Below are 22,483 nucleotides of genomic sequence, written 5' to 3'. Positions count from 1 at the left end.
CATTCCTGGGAAACCTTGAAAAACCTTCACCAATTCCCTGGTGAATACAGATTCAATCCCCTTGGATCTAAAACAAGGAGAAATTAACCATTCCCCTCCTTCCTCCCACCAACTCCTGGTGAATCAAGATCCAAACCCCTTGGATCTAAAACAAGGAGAAATTAACCATTCCCCTCCTTCCTCCCACCAACTCCTGGTGAATCAAGATCCAAACCCCTTGGATCTTGAACAAGGAAAAATCAATCAGGTTCTTAAAAAGAAGGTTTTTAATTAAAGAAAAAGGTAAAAATCATCTCTGTAAAATCAGTATGGAAATTAACCTTACAGGGTAATCAAACTTAAAGAGCTCAGAAGACTCCCCTCTAGTCTCAGGTTCAAAGTACAGCAAATAAAGATAAACACTCTAGTAAAAGGTACATTTACAAGTTGAGAAAAACAAAGGAAAACTAACATGCCTTGCCTGGCTATTTACTTACAAGTTTGAAATAGGAGAGACTTGTTTAGAAAGATGTGGAGAACCTGGATTGATGTCTGGTCCCTCTCAGTCCCGAGAACGAACACACTCCCAAACAAAGAACACAAACAAAAGCCTTCCCCCCCCCCCCAAGATTTGAAAGTATCTTGTCCCCTTATTGGTCCTTTAGGTCAGATGCCAGCCAGGTTACCTGAGCTTCTTAACCCTTTACAGGGAAAAGGATTTTGGAGTCTCTGGCCAGGAGGGATTTATAGTACTGTACACAGGACAGCTATTACCCTTCCCTTTATAGTTATGACAGTACCATTACAGTACTAGTTGTCCCATCTCCAGAAAGATATATTAGAATTGAAAAAAAAGTACAGAGAAGGTCAATAAAAATGATTAGGTGTATGGAACAGCTTCCATATGAGGAAAGATTAAATATACTGGGACTGTTCAGCTAGGAAAAAAGACTTAGAGGGCACATGATAGAGGTTTATAAAATCATGACTGGTGTAGAGAAAGTGAATAAGGAAGTGTTATTTTCCTCTTCACATAAAAAAAGAACCAGGGGTCACCCAAAGAAATTAATAGGCAGCAGGTTTACAATTAACAAAAGGAAGTATTTCTTCACACAACACACACTCAGTCAGTGGTACTCATTGCCAGGGGACTTTGTGAAGGCCAAAAGTATAACTGGGTTAAAAAAATTAGAGCAGTTCATGGAGAATAGGGTCATCAGTGGCTATTAGCCAAGATGACCAGGGATGCAAACCCATGCTCTGGGTGTCCCTAAGCCTCTGACTTGCAGAAGCTGGGACTGGACACAGATCATTCAATAATTGCCAAGTTCTGTTCAATCCCTCTGATCCATTTGGCACCGGTCATTGTCAGAAGACAGGACGCTGGGCTAGATGGACCTTTTGTCTGGCCCAGTATGGCTGTTCTTATGTTCTTACGTAGGCAGGGGCTGCTGTGTGGGTACTTTTCACAGTCATGGACATTAAATTTAATTAAAAAATATATCATGATTTTTGGTAACTAAAGGATATTCCTTCTGACACTGTGGGAAACTATTATCACAGGCAAAGCAGATGGGAATTGGAGCTGACAAGGGGCTTGCAGTGTGACTGTGACACTCTGCTAAGGGCAGCAGTGGCAACAGGATAGACTGTAACAAGAGCTATCTCAGTCCCTGGTGGCTGACCAGACAAGTGGCAATAAACAGTCTGAACATAGTGTGTAAAGTGCTTGACCTTAAGGATGCAGCTGTTTCTATAGGTCTGACAGCAGATCTGCAGTGACAGATCCCCAGCATGAAGGAACCCTGAACAGTGTCATTTGAAACATGTTAATTTCATTGACTCTTGCTTAGGATAAAAATAATAATTACATACAAAATCCTTGCTTTGTTATGTGCTCATTAAAATCACTGCCATTAGCAACACAGAACTACTAAAGAGAAATCTCTCCTGTGGCGCTATAGGGATTTGCAGGAGGACACTGAGGTCATTATAACTCCTCATGTCTTAATCAGCACTCTGAGAAATGTTATGTCCAGCTGAGATCTGGGCACTGTCTGGAGATCTGACAAACCTCTCATGGAATTAAGGGCCAGTGGCAGAAACAAAGTTACTCATCATTTTAATGGATCCCATGGAGGCCTTTAGAATGGAAACACTGTTGGGAAATGCAGGTCGCGGCAGCAGTCCCATTGGGGCTGATTAGGAAGGAAAGTCAGAGACATTGATTAATGTTGGACAAAGGAAGGGGAGGGTTTGTTCCTACGGCAAGGAGCCCCTACTGTGTAAAGTGAAAGGGGTCAAGCCAGTTTGGCCAGCTCCTGTGAAGGGTGATCCCTTCATTCATAAATTCCACCAGAGTCTCACCTAGCTAGGGGATAGGGTGACCAGATAGCAAGTGTGAAAATTTGGGACAGGAGGTGGGGGGTAATAGGAGCCCATATAAAAAAAAGCCCCAAATATCGGTATTATCCCTATAAAATCAGGGGGGACGGGGAGAAGGAATGGATTGCAGTGAAACTGACATGTGAACAAACCAGAGATTCCCACTGGGTTAGCCGAGGCAGCAGGGCCCAGGTGCAGTGAGTGAAAGGCAATTCCAAGTGTTTAAGCCTCAATGACAGAGATCAACCAAAGTACCTGGATTGTGACAGGCTTTGCTGTCTGCCCATGACACTCAGTGCTACCAATGCCCCTCAGTCCTAACCCACAGCCCCTACCCACAATGCTATTCCATCTCTGGACCCACTCAGACACAGAGCTCTGCCAGTGCCCCTCAGTCCTAACCCACAGCCACTATCCACAATGCTATTCCATCTCTGGGCCCACACTCACACACATCTCAATCCTGATACTATAGTTCCCTGGCTGTCACAGCCCTGTGCTGCCCCCACCCCACAGCTCTGCCAGTGCCCCTCAATACCAGCCCTGGGCTCCTCCATGTCCCGTAAAGCTCTGTCGATGCCCATTAATGCTGATTGTGGCCTCCGCCTTCTATCCCATTTCTGGGCTAACACACACAACACACACAGCTCTGCTGCTGCTGCACCTCAATCCTGACCCACAGACACCCTGCTGTCCCAGCACTGCCCCCTGTCCCCCTTCTTCCAAATCTCCCAGTGCCTGGGAATAAATTGTGTGGTCAGTTGCTTGATCACACTTTGGTTCAGTACGAAATAGATGCAAAAGACTAACTCAGCAACAAGCGAGGTTGATTGCTATAAACCAGTGGTGCTGCAATGGGGGAGGATGGCCAGAGACCCCACCCCCTTCCCCTCCTTTTCCCCCCAAGGCCCCACCCACAGGCCAGGCCAGCAGCTTGTGGAGCCTGACCAGGGAGCCCAGGCAATTGTGGGAGCTGTGTGGACCCCCCATCCAGCCCAGGATGGGGTGAGGCCGAAAACAGTCCCCCTGCCCGTGTCACCACCCTGTGAGCTCCCTGCCCAACCCAAGGCACGTGGAGGGTCTGTGACTCCGCACCAGCTCCCCACAGCTGCACAAGTTGCTCTATCCTCCACCCGGCTCTCTCCAGCTGAGTGGGGGCCTCAGAGCTGTAACACTGCCATGATAAGAGCTGCAAGGGCAGTTGTGGGGAGATGGCACAGACCCTCCACCTGTCCTGGGGGGGGCAGAGGCCGGGGACACAGTCGGGGGGGGGGGGGGCAGACTCCCCGGCTCTGCTCTGGCTTCAGTCCTAGGGAGGGAAGAGGTCGGGGACACAGTTGGGGGGCAGACTCCCTGGCTCTGCTCCAGCTTCAGGCTTGGCCGGGGGCAGGGCCTTTGGGGAAAGAGGAGGGGTGGGAGGGAGCCGGCGAGCCCCTGAGTCCCCCCATTTTTGGGATGGCTCTGACATCCTTGCTATAAACTAATAATCATATAGTACAGGGCAAAGGTTCAATATGATACCAGTCTCTGGGAAGCCATCTCGTGCAGTGTCATTACACCACCCCTGTTCTAGTTCCCCCCATTTCCTCACTCTGTCAATGCCTATTGATCCTCACCTGCAGCCCCCGACTAGGTCATGTTTCAGAGTAACAGCCGTGTTAGTCTGTATCCGCAAAAAGAAGAACAGGAATACTTGTGGCACCTTAGAGACTAACAAATTTATTAGAGCATAAGCTTTCGTGGACTACAGCCCACTTCCGAAGAAGTGGGCTGTAGTCCACGAAAGCTTATGCTCTAATAAATTTGTTAGTCTCTAAGGTGCCACAAGTATTCCTGTTCTTCTTTTTGCGACTAGGTCATCTCTGTCTCGCACACACAGCTCTGCCAATGGCCATTAATTCCAGCCAGCAGCCCCCTGCTACTCCAGCCCTGGTTCCCTTCACAGCTCAGCTGAGGTACCTCAGTCCTGACCCACAATACCGCTACTATTCCTTGCCCCAAACTACTTCCCCACTCCGCCAATACACCACAATCATGAGTTACCACCCCCTCTGTCCTGGCTGTCCTGCCCCAAACACACAATGCTGATAGTTCCCCTGGATCCTGACCCTGTGCTTGTCAAATTCACTCCCTCACACACACGTCTCTCAATGCACCACTGGTGTGACCTGCAGCTCCCCCTGGTGTTCCAGTCCTGGGACTACACACAGACTTAGTAGGGTATCAGGGGGTAGCCGTGTTAGTCTGTATCTACAAAAACAACAAGGAGTCTGGTGGCACCTTAAAGACTAACAGATTTATTTGGGCATAAGCTTTCGTGGGTAAAAACCTCACTTCTTTAGATGCATAGAGTGAAAATTACAGATGCAGGCATTATATAGTGACACATGGAGAGCAGGGAGTTACTTCGCAAGTGGAGAACCAGTGTTGACAGGGCCAATTCGATCAGAGTGAATGTAGTCCACTCCCAATAATAGATGAGGACGTGTCAATTCCAGGAGTGGAAAAGCTGCTTCTGTAATGAGCCAGCCACTCCCAGTCCCTATTCAAGCCCAGATTAATGGTATTAAATTTGCAAATGAATTTTAGTTCTGCTGTTTCTCTTTGAAGTCTGTCCTGTAGTATGTGATTTCTGGGTACCCATCTTGCTCTGTCAATCTGTTTCCTCACTTCCCCAGGTGGGTATTGTACTTTTAAGAATGCTTGATAAAGATCTTGTAGGTGTTTGTCTCTGTCTGAGGGGTTGGAGCAAATTCAGTTGTATCTTAGGGCTTGGCTGTAGACAATGGATCGTGTAATGTGCCTTGGATGGAAGATGGAGGCATGTAGGTACGCATAGCATATACCTGGGGAAATCTTGCTCTGTCAATCTGTTTCCTCACTTCCCCAGGTATATGCTATACGTACCTACATGCCTCCAACCCCTCAGACACAGACAACTCCCCAACCAGAAGCAAATACTCACCAGCAACTACACACCACACCACAGAAACACCAAACCAGGAACCAATCCTTGTAGCAAACCTCGTTGCCTACTCTGTCCCCATATCTACCCTGGTGACACCATCAGAGGACCCAACCACATCAGCCATACCATCAAGGGCTCATTCATCTGCACATCTACTAATGTTATATATGCCATCATGTGCCAGCAATGCCCCTCTGCCATGTATATTGGCCAAACCGGACAGTACCTCCACAAAAGAATAAATGGACACAAATCGGATATCAGGAATGGTAACATACTAAAGCCAGTAAGTGAACACTTCAATCTCCCTGGTCATTCTATTACAGATTTAAAAGTCACTATCATTGAACAAAAAACTTCAGAAACAGACTTCAAAGAGAAACAGCAGAACTAAAATTCATTTGCAAATTTAACACCATTAATCTGGGCTTGAAAAGGAACTGGGAGTGGCTGGCTCATTACAGAAGCAGCTTTTCCTCTCCTGGAATTGACACCTCCTCATCTATTATTGGGAGTGGACTACATCCACCCTGATTGAATTGGCCCTGTCAACACTGGTTCTCCACTTGCGAAGCAACTCCCTGCTCTCCATGTGTCAGTATATAATGCCTGAATCTGTAACTTTCACTCTATGCATCCGAAGAAGTGAGGTTTTTTACCCATGAAAGCTTATGCCCAAATAAATCTGTTAGTCTTTAAGGTGCCACCAGACTCCTCGTTGTTTTTGTAGCCTTAGTAGGGTATGTCTACATTGCAATTAGACACCCGCGACTGTCCCATGAAGCCAACTTGGGCTGTGTGGAGCTGTTCAGTTGCAGTGTAGATGTTCTGGTTTGGGCTGCAGCCCAAGTTCTGGGACCCTCTTGCCTCGTAGTGTCCTAGAGCCTGGGCGTCAGCCTTTAGCTCAGACATCTACACTGCAATTAAATACTCCCACAGCCTTAGCCTCATGAGCCCGGGTCGGCTGTAGGTTTTTAATTGCAGTGTAGATATACTCAGCAAGCCCTTGCTGGCCCAGGCCTGGCATCCTCCGAGCTTGGTTATTTCTGCTTAATTCTGATATGCCGCACAGCCTGCCAGCCCAGAACTGGGCCCAAACTGAGCTGTCTCAATGCATCAACAACAACTTGCACACCCTCAGCCCCAACACACACATACACACACAATAATGAGGTTTCATTCCTTCCATAAGGGGACAGCACATACACCCCCCAACAAACCCACAAGGATTCCTTCCTTCCATAAGGGGAGGGCATGCACACACACATACGCGCACACACACACACACAAATTTTCACTCCTTCCAGAAGCGGATATATGCGCGCACACATACATACAAAAGAAGCAGGTCTCATTCTCTTCATAAGGGGGTAGCAATGACAAACACACATACACACACACAGCCTTATTCTCTCCTGAGGGAGGGACACACATATATACACAAACATACATACACACTGAACAGAGTTTCTTTTTTTTCTCCCAGCAGCAGCAATCACACACAGACATGTGTTTTGCACACACACACATGCGCACGCACACACTTAATATGGCTAAATGTAAATGTATACATCTAGGCACACAAAAATAGGCCTGCTTACACAATGGGGGGGGGCAGTATCCTAGGAATTAGTGTTTCTGGAAAAGATTGGTGGAGAATCAGCTGAACATGAGCTCCCAGTGTGATGCTGTATCCAAAAAGGTCTAATGTGATCCTTAGATCCATAGAAGGGAATCTCAAGTAGGCACTGGTGCAACCGCTACTGGAATCCTGTGTCCAGATCTGATGGACGCAACTCAAAAAGAACGTTGATAATTTGGAGAGGGTTCAAAGAAGAGCCATGAGAATGAATTAAAGGATTAGAAAACATGTGATAGACTCCAGGAGTTCAATCTATTTAGCTTAAGAAAGAAAAGATTTAGCAATGACTTGATCACAGTCTATAGGTATCTACATGGGGAACAAATATTTAATGGGCTTTTTAATCTAGCAGAGAAAGGCCTAACATGATCCAATGGCTGTAAGTTAAAGCTAGGCAAATTCAGACTGAAAATCAGATGTACATTGTTAACTATGAGAGTAATTAATCACTGGAAAAAAATTACCATGGGTCGTGGTGGATTCTCCATCACTGGCAATTTTTTCAATCAAGATTGCATGTTTTTTTTCTAAAAGATCTTCTCTAGGAATTATTTGCGGGGGGCGGGGTGGTGGTGAAACGGACGTTGTCTCACCTGTGCTGCTATACACAAGGTCAGATTAGGTGATCACAATAGTTCCTTCAAGCCTTGGAATCAATGAAAACATACACAATGGTCAGGTCCCCTTCCGTCCAGCAGTGGACAAAAGTGACACATACACACCGTAACGATGCTGCCCTTGGCGGGACACTTCTGAGAGTACCAATTCAGGACAAATTGCTTAGAGCAGGGCAGTTACAGCCCAAGGCTGGGGTTTTTCCATTTCTAAGGCACACCAAACCAGCCAGACAGAGAGGACTTTGGTTTTACCCCACTGGCTAACCATAAGTCATACAAGCAATCTCCTTAGACACTTCAGTTTCCCAGTATCACCACCAGTGCCACTTGTTATGGAGATGAATGGTTATGAAAACCAATACCCCAGTGTGGTGGGCCGGCTGCCCCACGCCCGGAGAGGGTGGGCTGTGGCGGGCCTAGGCGCCTGCGTAGACGTGCGGCCAATCAGAGAAGGGCTTACAGGGAGCCAATCAGAGGACAGATTGGGGCCAGCCAATCAGGGCCCAGCTCAGCCATATAAAAGACTGTTCAGAGTGAGAGCAGTCAGTCTGTCCCAGGCCTTCAGAGGGGAAGGTCTGTCTCCAGAGCTGGGAGGCCAGCACCGCGGACAGCGCAGTGCAGGCCAGCTTGAGAGAGTGGGAGAAGGCCCTTCTCCATAGCCTGCCAGGCGGCAGGTCTGAAAGGAGGAGGCCTAACACAGAGAAGGGCCTTGGGGAAGCGATCCGGAGGGGTAGCCAGAGGAGGAAGGAGAAGGAGGACAGCGAGACTGTTGCCAAAGGGTCTCTGGACCAGGACTCAGAGTAGTGGGTGGGCCTGAGTCCCCCCCCCCTTTTTCCCCTTTTGTGTGCTGTGGTGCCCTACACACAGCCATAGGCCGCAGGGAGTGGCCGGCCAGAACCACGCCAGACCCAGGACTGCAAGGATTGGGTTTGAAGGTGTGGGGCTGTTGATTAACCACCCCCCCCGAAAGGGGGTGTGAATGGACAAAGGGACACTGTCGGAGGACAGTGTTCCAGAAGAGGACGCTGTACGTTGGGAGCAACGCAAGTCCGCGTACCTAACAAAGGCGAGACGACAGGCGGGACGCCACCCGAAGGGGGCGCTCTACTGGTTCGAACTAATTCCCCAAGACGACCAGGAGGAGGCGCCGCAGGGGTGAGCTACCACCCTGTCACATGTGGTGGAGAATGCGGGCATAGCGGTCCGCCCCTGATACGAGGGGCCCGGGCCAAGATTGTGGACTATTGCCCGGAGCAGAGACTTGTGCAGACAGGCGGTCGACCCAGACTGCGGGTATAGATCCGGACCTGTAAAAGGGGTCCAGAGTGTGGGGGTTGAACCGGGAGTAACCTGTTGAACCCCAACATGGAGGCCGAGAAACTATGAAAATGGATGCTAGAAAAGCAGCAGGAGCAGTCGGCCCAGCAGCACCAGCAGCAGGTGCAAATGCTGCAGCAAATGACTACTCAACAGCAACTGCTGATGACTCAGCACCAAGAACATCAGCAGCAGCTCCTCCGGGAGCTGGCCACCCAGCAGCGGGTGCAGCAGGAACATTTGGTGCAACAGATGGCCACGCTATTACGCCCGGCAGGAGGCACCCCTGCCGCCCCCATGGGAACCGGACTGGGGGATACCTTGGGGGCACTACCAATACGCCTCACCAAGATGGGGCCTGAGGACGACCCAGAGGCATTTCTGGTGACATTTGAACAGGTGGCGACCGCTGCCCGGTGGCCCTCAGAACATTGGGCCACGTTACTAGCCCCTTATTTGATGGGGCAGGCTCAGGCCGCATATCGTAGCCTTGACCCCCGGGAAGCACTTGAGTACGCCCGAGTGAAGGCGGCCGTCCTGGACCATACCGACATTAGCCCGGAGACCTACCGACAACGCCTCCGCAAGGAACAATATCCTCCGGGGGCCTGAACCCGCGCCGTGGCCCAACGCATCCGGGACCACTGCTGGAAGTGGTTGAACCCGGAGGGCCTGACGGGACCCCAGGTGGCGGAGATGGTAGCCTTAGAGAAGTTCACCCAGATCCTACCCCCGGGAGGGAGGGCCTGGGTGCGACGGCATCGACCGGCCACCCTATCCACAGCGGTGGCCTTAATGGAGGACTACTTATCGGCTGAGGGGGCGGAGGCGCCACCCCGAGTGGTCGCACGGAACCTTGGTCGCAAGGGCGGAGCAGAGAAGGGGAACTTTCGTGGGGTGGGACCCTCCGAGCCTCTGGCAGGCAACAGCCAGAGGTATCTGAGGACCCCCAACCCCGAGCCCCAACCCCGAGCCCCGACACAAGTTACCACAGATGACGACTCGGAGGGAGCAACAGCCCCCGGAGTGGGAAGGCCCCCTAGGAAGAGGCCCAGGCCCGGCTGAGGCCCGAGGGAGGTGCTGGGGTTGCGGTCAAGAAGGATATTTTCGGTGAGAGTGCCCTTTTATGGACTGCAGCTACGGGCAAACCAGGGTAGCCGGCCGAAGGGCTCGGAAGGGAGGGGTAGGAAAGTTGATAGTTCCTGTCCGGGTCGAAGGGAACCCCACAGACGCCCTCATAGACTCGGGGTGTAGCCAGACCCTCATATGAGAGGGGCTGGTCCCGAATCTGAATCTTGCGGGGCCCCCGATCTACCTACAGTGTGTACATGGGGACATCCGCCAGTATCCCACAGCCTGGGTTAAGATGGGAGTAGGCTGCCGAGAGAAGGGTCTCCGGGTAGGAGTGGCCCCTAGGCTGGCCTACCCGGTGGTGTTGGGACGGGATTGGACCGGCTTCGGAGAGGTCCTCCTGAGATATCAGCCATCCAAGCCCCGACCAGACAGGACTATAGTACCTAGAACGGGGCTGCTCGGGCACAGGCCAAGGGCTGACCCCGGCGTGGGGACCTCCTCGACTGCGGAGACCCCCGTGAATCATCTTGGAGACAGACCCCGTTCGTTGGAGGACGCCCAAGTAGAATTAGAGCGTGACGGGGACTTCTTACAGGAGCAACGGGAAGACCCAACCCTAAGCAGAGCCTCGGAGCAAGCCACCAGCCCTGCTACTGAGGGGGACGTGACACTGCGGACTCCGCAGGGCCCCTGCTTTGAAATATGGCAGGACCGCCTGTACCGCATAGCGCAGGAACCCCAGACCCAGGAGACGTTCCGCCAGCTGTTGGTCCCCCGGAGACTCCGGCCCGGCCTCCTCCACTTAGCCCACGCGAACCCTTGGGCAGGACACCTGGGGTGCGAGAAGACCCTACAGAGGGTGGCTTGCCGGTTCTTCTAGCCAGGCATCCACCGAGAAGTGGCAGACTTTTGCGCCTCGTGCCCAGAATGCCAACGAGCCAGACCGAAAGGGGTAGCCCGGGCACCCCTGGTACCCATGCCGATCGTGGGGGTACCCTTTGAGCGGATCGGAATGGACCTTGTCGGCCCCCTTGAACGAAGTAAGACAGGGAACCGCTTTATACTAGTAGTCGTGGATTATGCAACGCGCTATCCCAAAGCCGTTCCCCTAAAGACAGCGACGGCACCGACCATCGCGAACCAATTAGTAAAGATTTTCGCCCGGGTTGGGATACCCGGGGAAATATTGACGGATCAGGGCACCAACGTGTCCTCCAAATTAATAGCCGAACTATGTCGCCTCCTCCATATACGGACCTTTCGGACATCGGTGTACCATCCGCAGACTGATGGCCTGGTAGAACGTTTCAATGGTACGCTAAGGCCATGCTACGGAAGTTTGTAGAAGAGGACCCCTTGCATTGGGACGCCCTGTTGCCGACCTTGTTATTCACGATAAGAGAGGTACCACAGGCCTCGACGGGGTTCTCGCCTTTTGAGCTCTTATATGGCAGACAGCCCAGGGGAATACTGGACCTCCTGAAGGAGGAGTGGGAAGCCCAGGAAATGCGGGTCGTTGGAACCACACAATATGTGCTACAATCCGGGAGCGACTCCAAACATTAGGGGCTTTCGCCCGGGAAAACCTGGAATGGGCCCAGGCACACCAGGAGCGCCTCTATAATTGCGGGACTAGAGGGAGGAAATTCAGCCCAGGCGATCGGGTGCTGCTCTTACTGCCCTCTGCGGAGTCGAAACTCCTAGCCAAATGGCAGGGCCCCTATGAAGTAATCCGATGAGTGGGACCGGTCGATTACAAGGTCAGATTACCTGGGCGATGTAAAGAGACTTGTATTTATCATGTTAATCTTCTAAAGGCCTGGAAAACCCGGGAAGCCCTGTTCATTGGCCCGTCCACCCCAGAGTCGGAACTTGGACCCCTAGCAGGGGACCTTCCCGACCCCGGACCAGCCACGTTGGGGTCAGGCCTCAACCCCAGACAGAGGGGGCAACTACAACAGATGGTGGAGGAGTTTCCAGATGTTTTATCAGCCTGCCCGGGCTGGACGACTCTAATGAGTCATCATATCGCCACCGACCCCGGGAAGAGGGTGACGGACAACCACCGACCGTTACCCAAGAAAATGTGGGATACAGTGCGACGGGAGGTGGAGACGATGTTGGAGATGGGAGTGGTAGAGGAATTGACGAGCAAGTGGCGAAGCCCTATCGTCTTAGTCCCAAAACCAGATGGGACGACCCAGTTTTGCATCGACTTCAGAAAGGTCAACGCTATCTCTCGTTTCGATGCATATCCAATGCCGAGAGTGGATGAACTGTTGGAGCGCCTCGGGAGAGCCAGGTATCTGTCAACCATAGACCTAACTAAAGGATACTGGCAGATCCCACTTACGCCCAACTCCCGTGAGAAGACGGCCTTCCCCACGCCTTTCGGCCTCTTCCAGTTCGTAACCATGCCGTTCGGGCTACACGGAGTGGCGGCTACGTTCCAGCGCTTGATGAACAAGATCCTCCAACCCCACGACCAATACGCGGCGGCGTATATAGACGACATTGTGGTCTACAGCCTCGACTGGGAGAGCCATCTACACCACCTGGCAGAGGTGTTACAGGCCCTCAGAGCAGCCGGCTTAACGGCTAACCCGGCGAAGTGCCACTTGGGCCAAGAAGAAGTGACCTATCTGGGATACACGGTAGGAGGGGGGAAACTAATGCCCCTGATTAGCAAGGTACAAGCCCTCAAAGACGTACCGGTCCCCACGAAGAAAAAGCAAGTACGTCAATTTTTAGGATTAGCTGGGTACTATCACCGTTTTGTGCCAGATTTCGCATCTATAGCCGCCCCCTTGTCAGACCTGACAAAGAACTCCCAACCTCGACAGGTACAGTGGTCGGAACAATGTGAGCGAGCCTTTAACACACTAAAAGAACGGCTCACTCAAGAACCTGTCCTACGACACCCCGACTTCACGAAGGAGTTTATACTACAAACAGATGCTTCTGAAGTTGGCTTGGGTGCAGTGCTCTCCCAAGAAGTAGACAGGGAAGAACATCCAGTACTGTACCTAAGTCGTAAGCTGTTCCCCCGGGAAAGGTGGTTTTCAATGATAGAGAAAGAGGCCCTGGCGGTACGGTGGGCTATCGACGCCCTACGTTACTACCTGCTGGGGAACAGTTTTAAATTGATCACAGACCACGCCCCGTTGCGATGGATCCACAGCATGAAGGACACAAACGCTAGAATTATGCGGTGGTACCTCACCTTCCAGCCTTATGACTTCCAGGTGCTCCACCGCCCGGGTAAGGCCCATACTAATGCCGATTTCTTCTCCAGGCTAGGGGAGGAGGGCGAAGAAATGGACCAAGGAGGGGGATCCTTAGTGCAGGGGGCGGTTTACGAGGGGGCAGCCAAGCCCCAACCCAACTGCCGGGGCCCCAGACAGGTAGCCCTGATGGCAGAGGATTCGTCCCGCTCGTACGGGGTATGTCCCAAATGCACCGAGAGTGTGAAAGGAGGGAGCGTACCCCAGCCTAGGCAGGCAGCCATGGGAGAAGAACCTATGCGGGAGGCCCCGGTGGAGGACCAGCCTGTACTCCTGGAGCCGCCAAGAGCCGCGACTTCCCCAAGTCGAGGGGGAGCCTCAGTGTGGGAGGGACCAACAGAGGTGGTGGACCACGAGACCCGTGGAGAATCAGGAGACCCGTGGGGCACTCCAGCAGCCGAACTGCTAGGAAGCAGTCTAAGAGAATCGACGGACTGGTACGTCGGACCCAGTAAGCCTCAGCGTGTTTCGGTAGGACCCCCCCGCTGAGACGGTGACTAGGCCGGATCGCCCTGGGACAAGGGCTAATTTCCTAGACTTAGGCCAGTAGGCCATAGCGCCCGGTGAAGAGGGCTAATTTCCTAGACTATGAACCGGTAAGCAGGGCCAGCGTGAGGGCCAGCGTGAGAAGGCTAAAGTTCCAAGCTCTAGGCCATTAGGCCGGTTAGGATTCCCCCCCCCCGGAGAGGGTGGGCTGCGGCGGGCCTAGGCGCCTGCGTAGACACGCGGCCAATCAGAGAAGGGCTTACAGGGAGCCAATCAGAGGACAGATTGGGGCCAGCCAATCAGGGCCCGGCTCAGCCATATTAAAGACTGCTCAGAGTGAGAGCAGTCAGTCTGTCCCAGGCCTTCGGAGGGGAAGGTCTGTCTCCAGAGCTGGGAGGCCAGCTCCGCGGACAGCGCAGTGCAGGCCAGCTTGAGAGAGTGGAAGAAGGCCCTTCTCCATAGCCTGCCAGGCAGCAGGTCTGAAAGGAGGAGGCCTAACACAGAGAAGGGCCTTGGGGAAGCGGTCCAGAGGGGTAGCCAGAGGAGGAAGGAGAAGGAGGACAGTGAGACTGTTGCCAGAGGGCCTCTGGACCGGGACTCAGAGTAGTGGGCGGGCCTGAGTCCCCCCCACACCCCTTCTTCCCCTTTTGTGTGCTGTGGTGCCCTACGCACAGCCATATGCCGCAGGGAGCGGCCGGCCAGAACCACGCCAGACCCAGGACTGCAAGGATTGGGTTTGAAGGTGTGGGGCTGTTGATTAACCACACCACCCCCCAGAAGGGGGTGTGAATGGACAAAGGGACACTGTCGGAGGACAGTGTTCCAGAAGAGGACGCCGTACGTTGGGAGCAACGCAAGTCCGTGCACCTAACAAAGGTGAGACAACAGGCGTGACGCCACCCGAAGGGGGGCGCTCTACTGGTTCGAACTAATTCCCCGAGACGACCAGGAAGAGGCGCCGCAGGGGTGAGCTACCACCCTGTCACACCCAGTAAAAGAAAAAAGGTTCTCTGAATCCCAAAGGACCAAGCCCCAGACCCAGGTCAACATGCAATTCAAATTTTATCCACAAATCATGCTGTTGCCAATCCTTTAAAATCTAAAATTTAAAGGTTTATTTATAAAAGGAAAAAGGTATAGATGAGAGCTAAACTTGGTTAAATGGAATCCATTACATACAGTAATGGCAAAGTTCTTGGTTCAGGTTTGTAGCAGCGATGGAATAAACTGCAGGTTTAAATCAAGTATTTGGAGTACATCCACAGCTGGGATGAGTCATTCAGTCCTTTGTTCAGAGCTTCAGGTTGTAGCAAGGTTCCTCCAGATGTAAGAAGCAGTACTGAAGACAAAATGGAGGGGTTTCCAGGGCCTCATATATTCTCTGACCATGGAAGGACACCCCTCTGTTCTTACTGTGGAAAAATCACAGGAGCAAGATGGAGTTTGGAGTCACATGGGCAAGTCACATGTCCATGCATCACTCAGTTTGCAGGCCGATGCCATTGTTTACATGTTAGTTTGAACATTCCCAGGAAAGCTTAGATGTGGATTGGTGTCTCCCAAAGTCCATTGTCAGTTAAGTGTTTCTTGATTGGGCACTTTCTGAGAATAATCCTTTCTTAGGAAGCTGACCAAAAGCTTCACTGAGGCTACTTGGAATTAAATACATTTGAGATACAAGTATATAGCCCATATTCATAACTTCAACTACAGAAATAGACTCATAGACTCATAGACTTGAAGGTCAGAAGGGACCATTATGATCATCTAGTCTGACCCCCTGCATGCTGCAGGCCGCAAGACCCTTCCCTGGACTCTGCCGTTGAAGTCCCCAATCCTGTGTTTTGGTGACTTCAATCGGCTGATACCCTCCTGCTAGTGATCCCTGCCCCATGCTGCGGAGGAAGGCAAAAAACCTCCAGAGGCTCAGCCAATCTACTCTGGAGGAAAATTCCTTCCCGACCCCAAATATGGCGATCAGTAATACCCCGAGCATATAGGCAAGAGTCTCTAGCCTGACCCTTGTTGGCCGTTATGCTATTTACGTACCATTGCTTAGTTTTCCTTGGCTACTATGTTTTACCATTAAACCATTCCCTCCATGATACATACATACAGACAGCATAATCATAACCAGCAAATCCTAACCTTGTAAATAGACACCTCACTCGACAACCTTTGTACAATATTTGGTACCACTACAGGATCTTGGTTGCAACAATGATCTATATAGTCATAGTTTATGTCAATAATGTTACACACACTAACATGGAGATGGAGCAGACCTCGCTCAGTCTAGCAGATGGCCCAAACTCACCCTCTTGCTCTCTTTTTCTCTCTCGCATGCACACACACCGTCATTGCTCATGTCCTCCAGCAGAGGTAGCCAGGACACACAAACTCATACAGAAATACTCGTATTCAGCACAAGACTTTGCCTTCAACAAAGGACAGCAGAATAAGTTTATTAACAAATGTTCAAGATTCAAGTGATAGTGAGTAAGAAGACTGGAAACAAATGTTTACATGTAAAACAAAATCATAACACATTTTCTAGACACTAAACTTAACTTAAAGGAGGAGGGGGTTTAAAATGACTTTATTCTGTCATGTGCAAATAGGGGATACTCTTCATCAACCTCATCTTTGAAACAGCACTTTTCATCGATAGACCTCAAAATACCTGAACAAACTAAGTAACTATCAGCATCCCCAGCTTTAGATACAGGGAATGTGAAGTAGAGAGAGGGTAAAATGATTCATTAGGCCAGTGGCAGAGCTGGGAGGGGACCCCCTGGACTCCAATAATTCTTTATTAAAATATTGTTGCAAACATGAAAAGATGACAATAGATTAAAAAGACTCAAACACAGCTGGGTGTCATATGCTAATACGAAGTTTTCACTCGTTCTTGTAGCTTTTGGACACATACAAATGAAAACACCTGTCTCACTAACCCACTGCGAAAAGACATTCTTATGCACTAGGATGTAGGCTCTGGCTTAGTAATTAGAGGAGGAGTCAGGTCTAGTGGACAGTGCAGGCATCCGGGTTGGGGAACCCCAAAGTTCACTGTACTCAGAGACAGTTTAACTGCCCATGGCTTGTTTCCCCCCCCCCCCCCGTGCTACTTTTTCCCTGCAGACTTCACATCTCTTTGATAACCACATATATAAACAGGCATCCATTGTGTTAGCTTACAATGCTTAATTTACATCTGACAGAGAGAGAGAGGTCAATACACATCTTTTGCCTGACCAAAAACCGGTTTTCTTCACTTCTGCTAGTGACTCAGACAGTGGTACAGACTCAAAGAATGTGTTTTCATCATATTTACATAACTCATTACATTCTATCTGTATGTACATTTCACAATAATATTCATGACCAGAGTGACCCCAGCTTTTATCTAAGGCCTCACATTATGTTCTTTGACGAATCGGAATGTGCATACGAGAATAAGAGCATCCCTGTAATCTTCTTGTCAATTGGAAAGGAGTTTTTGGGTCATAACCTTATTGAATTAAGTTAGACTTTATTGAATTACATTTAATATATTTGGAGTCCATTGTATTACAAGTGCAAATGTGTATGCATTATTGTAGGACTGTATGTAACTTTTCTAGGAGATGTGACCAATGTGAAAACTGGGGAAATGTTGTAACTTCAAAGAACTATTTGGGACAATGCTTGTGAAGTGGGTTCCCTAGGAAGTACTTGGGAGGCCTTTTGTAGTTAGGTCCTGTGAAGAAAAACCCAATGTCTACGGAATACGTGCACCTGGAAACTCCAAATCAAAGACCCCCAAACTCTATAAAGGATGGACTAAACTTTTCACGCTTGTGCTAGTTCTGAGCTGAGGCTGTTGTGAACTTGTGACCGTGTAAGAGACCCCCTTTGTGGGGTCTGAAGGGCTAATCACCTGCTCGAGCCCATGCTGGAGTTGGGGTGATTCATGGTAAGCACAAGTGCAGATTCTTTTATTGCTTTCATGTTTTCTCTCTAATACTTTTATCAATGAACAAATACATTAGCACAGAAAGAGCTGTGCAATAATTTAACTGTGACAAGTACATGGCTATTAGTCTCTGAAGAGAAAGCAGGCCGGCTTGGTTAGGCAGTCTGTCTTGCTGGGGAAAATCACAGTATAGTCACAGAACAATGAAGCCTGGGAAAAACCCTGGTCAGAAGGGAGATAGGCATGTTTCCACCCAAGAGAGGTGATGGCTGGGGAGCTGGAAGTGTGGTGTGGGTGCCCTTGCTAGACTATAGAAGGGGAATACTGGTGCAGATGCTGTGAACTGTGCCAGTGGCCATTTTGAAAAATGGCAGAACTTTGAGACTTTGACCTAGATTAGCCCTGAGCAGCTTTAAAATAACCATAACAATAACAACAATAATAAATCCAGTCAACAGCAGGAAAATCATTATAATATCACAGGAACATGCAGATAGGGTGACCAAATTGGAGCTTCATCTTGCACCCTGGAGAACAGTCAGCTGTCTTTAGGCATATCCGTAAAGGACTTCCATAAAGATCTGTTCTAGCGCCTCTCCTTTTCAACCTGTATACTTATGACCTATCAATAACTAAGGCCGATAAGTATGTATATGTGAATGACATCTGTCTTGTCGATGTGGGTAATGATCTACATGATAGCAAAGGGTCCCTCAGCCAGGACAGGAATGCTCTGGCCACTTACCTTCATCAGAAGAGACCTGTCTTAAATGAGTCTAAGGGTACGTCTTCACTACCCGCTGTATCGGCGGGTAGCAATCTATTTATTGGGGATCGATATATCGCGTCTCATTAAGACGCGATATATCGATCCCCGAACGCGCTCACCATCAACTCCGGAACTCCACCAGAGTGAGCTGCGGTAGCGCAGTCGATGGGGGACCTGCGGCCGTCGATCCCGCGCCGTGTGGACCCCAGGTAATTCGATCTTAGATACTTCGACTTCAGCTATGCTATTCGCGTAGCTGAAGTTGCATATCTTAGATCGATCCCTCCCTCCCCCCCAGTATAGACCAGCCCTAAGACTGTGGCCACTGCTTTCCATCTGATCAATTGCCAGGCCACTCAACCCCTCACAGTCTGTGCTGAGGATGGCCCACTCCCTTTGCAGCCAGTTGTCACTTACTTAGGAGTCAAATTGGACTGTAGTCTAACATACTAGTCCTATCTAGAATGCAAAGAAAAAGATCACTTCCTGAACTGCCATGATCCAGAGGCCTGCAGGACCCTCTTGGGGAGCAAAGGCAAGTGTTTTATGAACCTCAGTCGGGTTCTGGTATTTGCTCCAGTGGAATCATGTGCAGCAGTTTGAGGCAAAAGTGAGTATACACACCTCTTTGATTCAGTGCTAAACAGAGCTACCCACATTGCTGCTGATTGCCTTAGCCACACATTAACATCCAATTTATATGTGTTGGCTCATATAGCTCCTCCAAAACTTTAACAAGATGCCATCGCCCTTAAAACTGCATGGAGGCCTGTCATAACTATAAAGGGAAGGGTAATAGCTGTCCTGTGTACAGTACTATAAAATCCCTCCTGGCCAGAGACTCCAAAATCCTTTTCCCTGTAAAGGGTTAAGAAGCTCAGGTAACCTGGTTGGCATCTGACCTAAAGGACCAATAAGAGGACAAGATACTTTCAAATCTTGGTGGGGGGAAGGCTTTTGTTTGTGTTCTTTGTTTGGGAGGTGTTCATTCTCGGGACTGAGAGGGACCAGACATCAATCCAGGTTCTCCCCATCTTTCTAAACAAGTCTCTCCTATTTCAAACTTGTAAGTAAATAGCCAGGCAAGGCGTGTTAGTTTTCCTTTGTTTTCTCAACTTGTAAATATACCTTTTACTAGAGTGTTTATCTTTGTTTGCTGTACTTTGAACCTAAGACTAGAGGGGAGTCCTCTGAGCTCTTTAAGTTTGATTACCCTGTAAGGTTAATTTCCATACTGATTTTACAGAGATGATTTTTACCTTTTTCTTTCATTAAAAGCCTTCTTTTTAAGAACCTGATTCATTTTTCCTTGTTTTAGATCCAGGGGGTTTGGATCTTGATTCACCAGGAGTTGGTGGGAGGAAGGAGGGGAATGGTTAATTTCTCCTTGTTTTAAGATCCAAGGGGTTTGGATCTGTATTCACCAGGGAATTGGTGAAGGTTTTTCAAGGCTTCCCAGGGAGGGAATGGTGGCAGCGGACCAGAGCTAAGCTGGTAGTTAAGCTTAGAAGTTTTCATGCAGGCCCCTACATTTGTACCCTAAAGTTCAAAGTGGGGATACAGCCTTGACAAGGCCTATGACGGATTAAAACAATCTGCTGCGCACAAGGCTGACAATGGTTCCAATGGGTACAAATAAGCAATGCACACTCCCTCTGAGAAGAGCTACCCACCTCCAGAAGAAAATACCTACACCTCCCATCCCTGTTGATTTGCCAAAAATGACTTCATGACATCCTTTTGCAGTAGCTGTTCAGGCACTCTTGGCAGTGCTACTGGCCCAGTGCCAGTCTCGGATGAACAACAGTATATCAGGGCCAACAGCTGTGTCTTCACAGTATGGCAGCAACTTTGGGATACAGAGACAGGCATGCTGATGGATTTCATAGAATCATAGAATCATAGAATATCAGAGTTGGAAGGGACCTCAAGAGGTCATCTAGTCCAACCCCCTGCTCAAAGCAGGACAAATCCCCAACTAAATCATCCCAGCCAGGGCTTTGTCAAGCCGGGCCTTAAAAACCTCCAAGGAAGGAGACTCCACCACCTCCCTAGGTAACGCATTCCAGTGCTTCACCACCCTCCTAGTGAAATAGTTTTTCCTGATATCCAACCTGGGATTTCAGAACCCTAACTTAGATTCACATGTTTGCAACCTGGGACGCAGAGCAATTGTGAAAAATTGAGACAGATATGGGGTGTAATACATGCCTATACAAGACAAAGCCCTTGTGACACAGGGCCAGAAAGGATTACACAACTAGGAGTCTAATTGACCTAGATTCTGAATTTAGAGACGTTAGTAGATAATGACTGTGGGTTTTGTGTGTTTACATATATCTTGTTAGAAGTTGGCAATGTAACCAAACAGTTCCTGTCTGTTGCTGTATTCTGTTAATTTGGAGATTAAAAGGAGATGTTAACATTTAGATGAATTGTGCATGTAGTAAAATCATTGACTTTATTTCTCTTTGAATTATGTACACAGTGCTTCACCTTTTATTCACCCACTGTCAAGAGGCTGCCAGAGAACTACAAAAGGAACTCTTGAATCTCACCTCCATTTAATCTATATCAGGGGAAGATTAAGTCAAAGGACTAAGGTTGCCAGCTCCAGTCTGGATCATTCTGATATTGGACATTGGACTACAGCCTATGAAACTAATTCTGAAAGAACTTTTTGCAACTCTGAAGCTCACCATCTCTGCTATGAATCTGACTTAATAACTTTATTCATATCTGTATGTGTAATGCTCTTTTAACCAATACTCTCTCTCTTTTCTTTTAAAAAAAATCTTAGTTTAGTTAATAAGAATTGGCTGTAAGAGTGCATTTGGGTAAGATTGGAAATATTCATTGACCTGGGGGGTAATGTGTCTGATCCTTTGGGATTGGTAGAATTTTTTATATGATGAACAAGATTTTCAGTAATCCTCATCATATTTGACTTGGATGACAGGATGGGAGCCTAAGGCTGGATTGTTTCAAGGAAACTGTGTTTTTGGTTTCTGAGTAACCAGTAAGGTATTATAGAGAAGCTGTTTGTTGCTGGATTGGTGAATCTAAGGCTGGGTCTACACTACCCGCTTGAATCGGCGGGTAGAAATCAACCTCTCGGGGATCGATTTATCGCATCCCGTCGGGAAGCAACAATCGATCCCCGAATCGACGCTCTTACTCCACCAGCAGAGGTGGGAGTAAGCGCCGTCGATGGGAAGCCGCAGAGGTCGATTTTGCCGCCGTCCTCACAGCGGGGTAAGTCAGCTGTGATACATCGAATTCAGCTACGCTATTCACGTAGCTGAATTTGCGTATCTTAAATCGACCCCCCCCCCCGTAGTGTAGATGTAGCCTAAGTACTAGAATAACCACCAATCTTGGCATTTGTCTGCCTCATTCTTTGCAGTTTGCACTAATTGAACAATCTCAGCGTGGCCCCTCTGGGACCCCGATCATAGTCCCTCATATCAGGACTGTCCCTATAAAATCGGGACATCTGGTCACCATACACACAGTTCAAAGAGGGAGCTGCACAGGGCTGGATTAAGGCTATCTGGGGCCATAAACACACCATAACATGGATCCTCTGCCCTCCTAACCCCATCCCAAGCTGTAGTCCCATTCCTCACTTTCTGACACAGTTGCCAACTTTCACACGGCAAATAAGCACCCCGACTTTCACAATAAACCAAAAATCAAGCTAATCCCATTTCAAAACAAGGCCAAAACAAGCCAATCCTAAGAACCTCAACACTCTAAGTGACTAGATCCCCCTGATATGCAGTCTGGGACAGTGGTGGTCCTGCTGTGCACTCCTGACTCTCTCCCCCGCCTTGCCCCTGCTTGCTGGGAGCCGATCAAAAAAAAGAAACAAGCTACAGCAAGCAACAAGCTATAAACTAAAAAAGCAACAAGCTACAAGCCAAAAAAACTAGCCAACAAGCAACCCACAAGCCAATTAAGCCAAAAACAAGCCCAATTTCTGTGTTTTATTGTGTGTTTGG

Source organism: Chrysemys picta, chromosome 13 (assembly GCF_011386835.1).
Source record: "Chrysemys picta bellii isolate R12L10 chromosome 13, ASM1138683v2, whole genome shotgun sequence".
Lineage (NCBI taxonomy): Eukaryota > Metazoa > Chordata > Testudines > Emydidae > Chrysemys > Chrysemys picta.
This window is presented reverse-complemented; position numbering follows the sequence as displayed.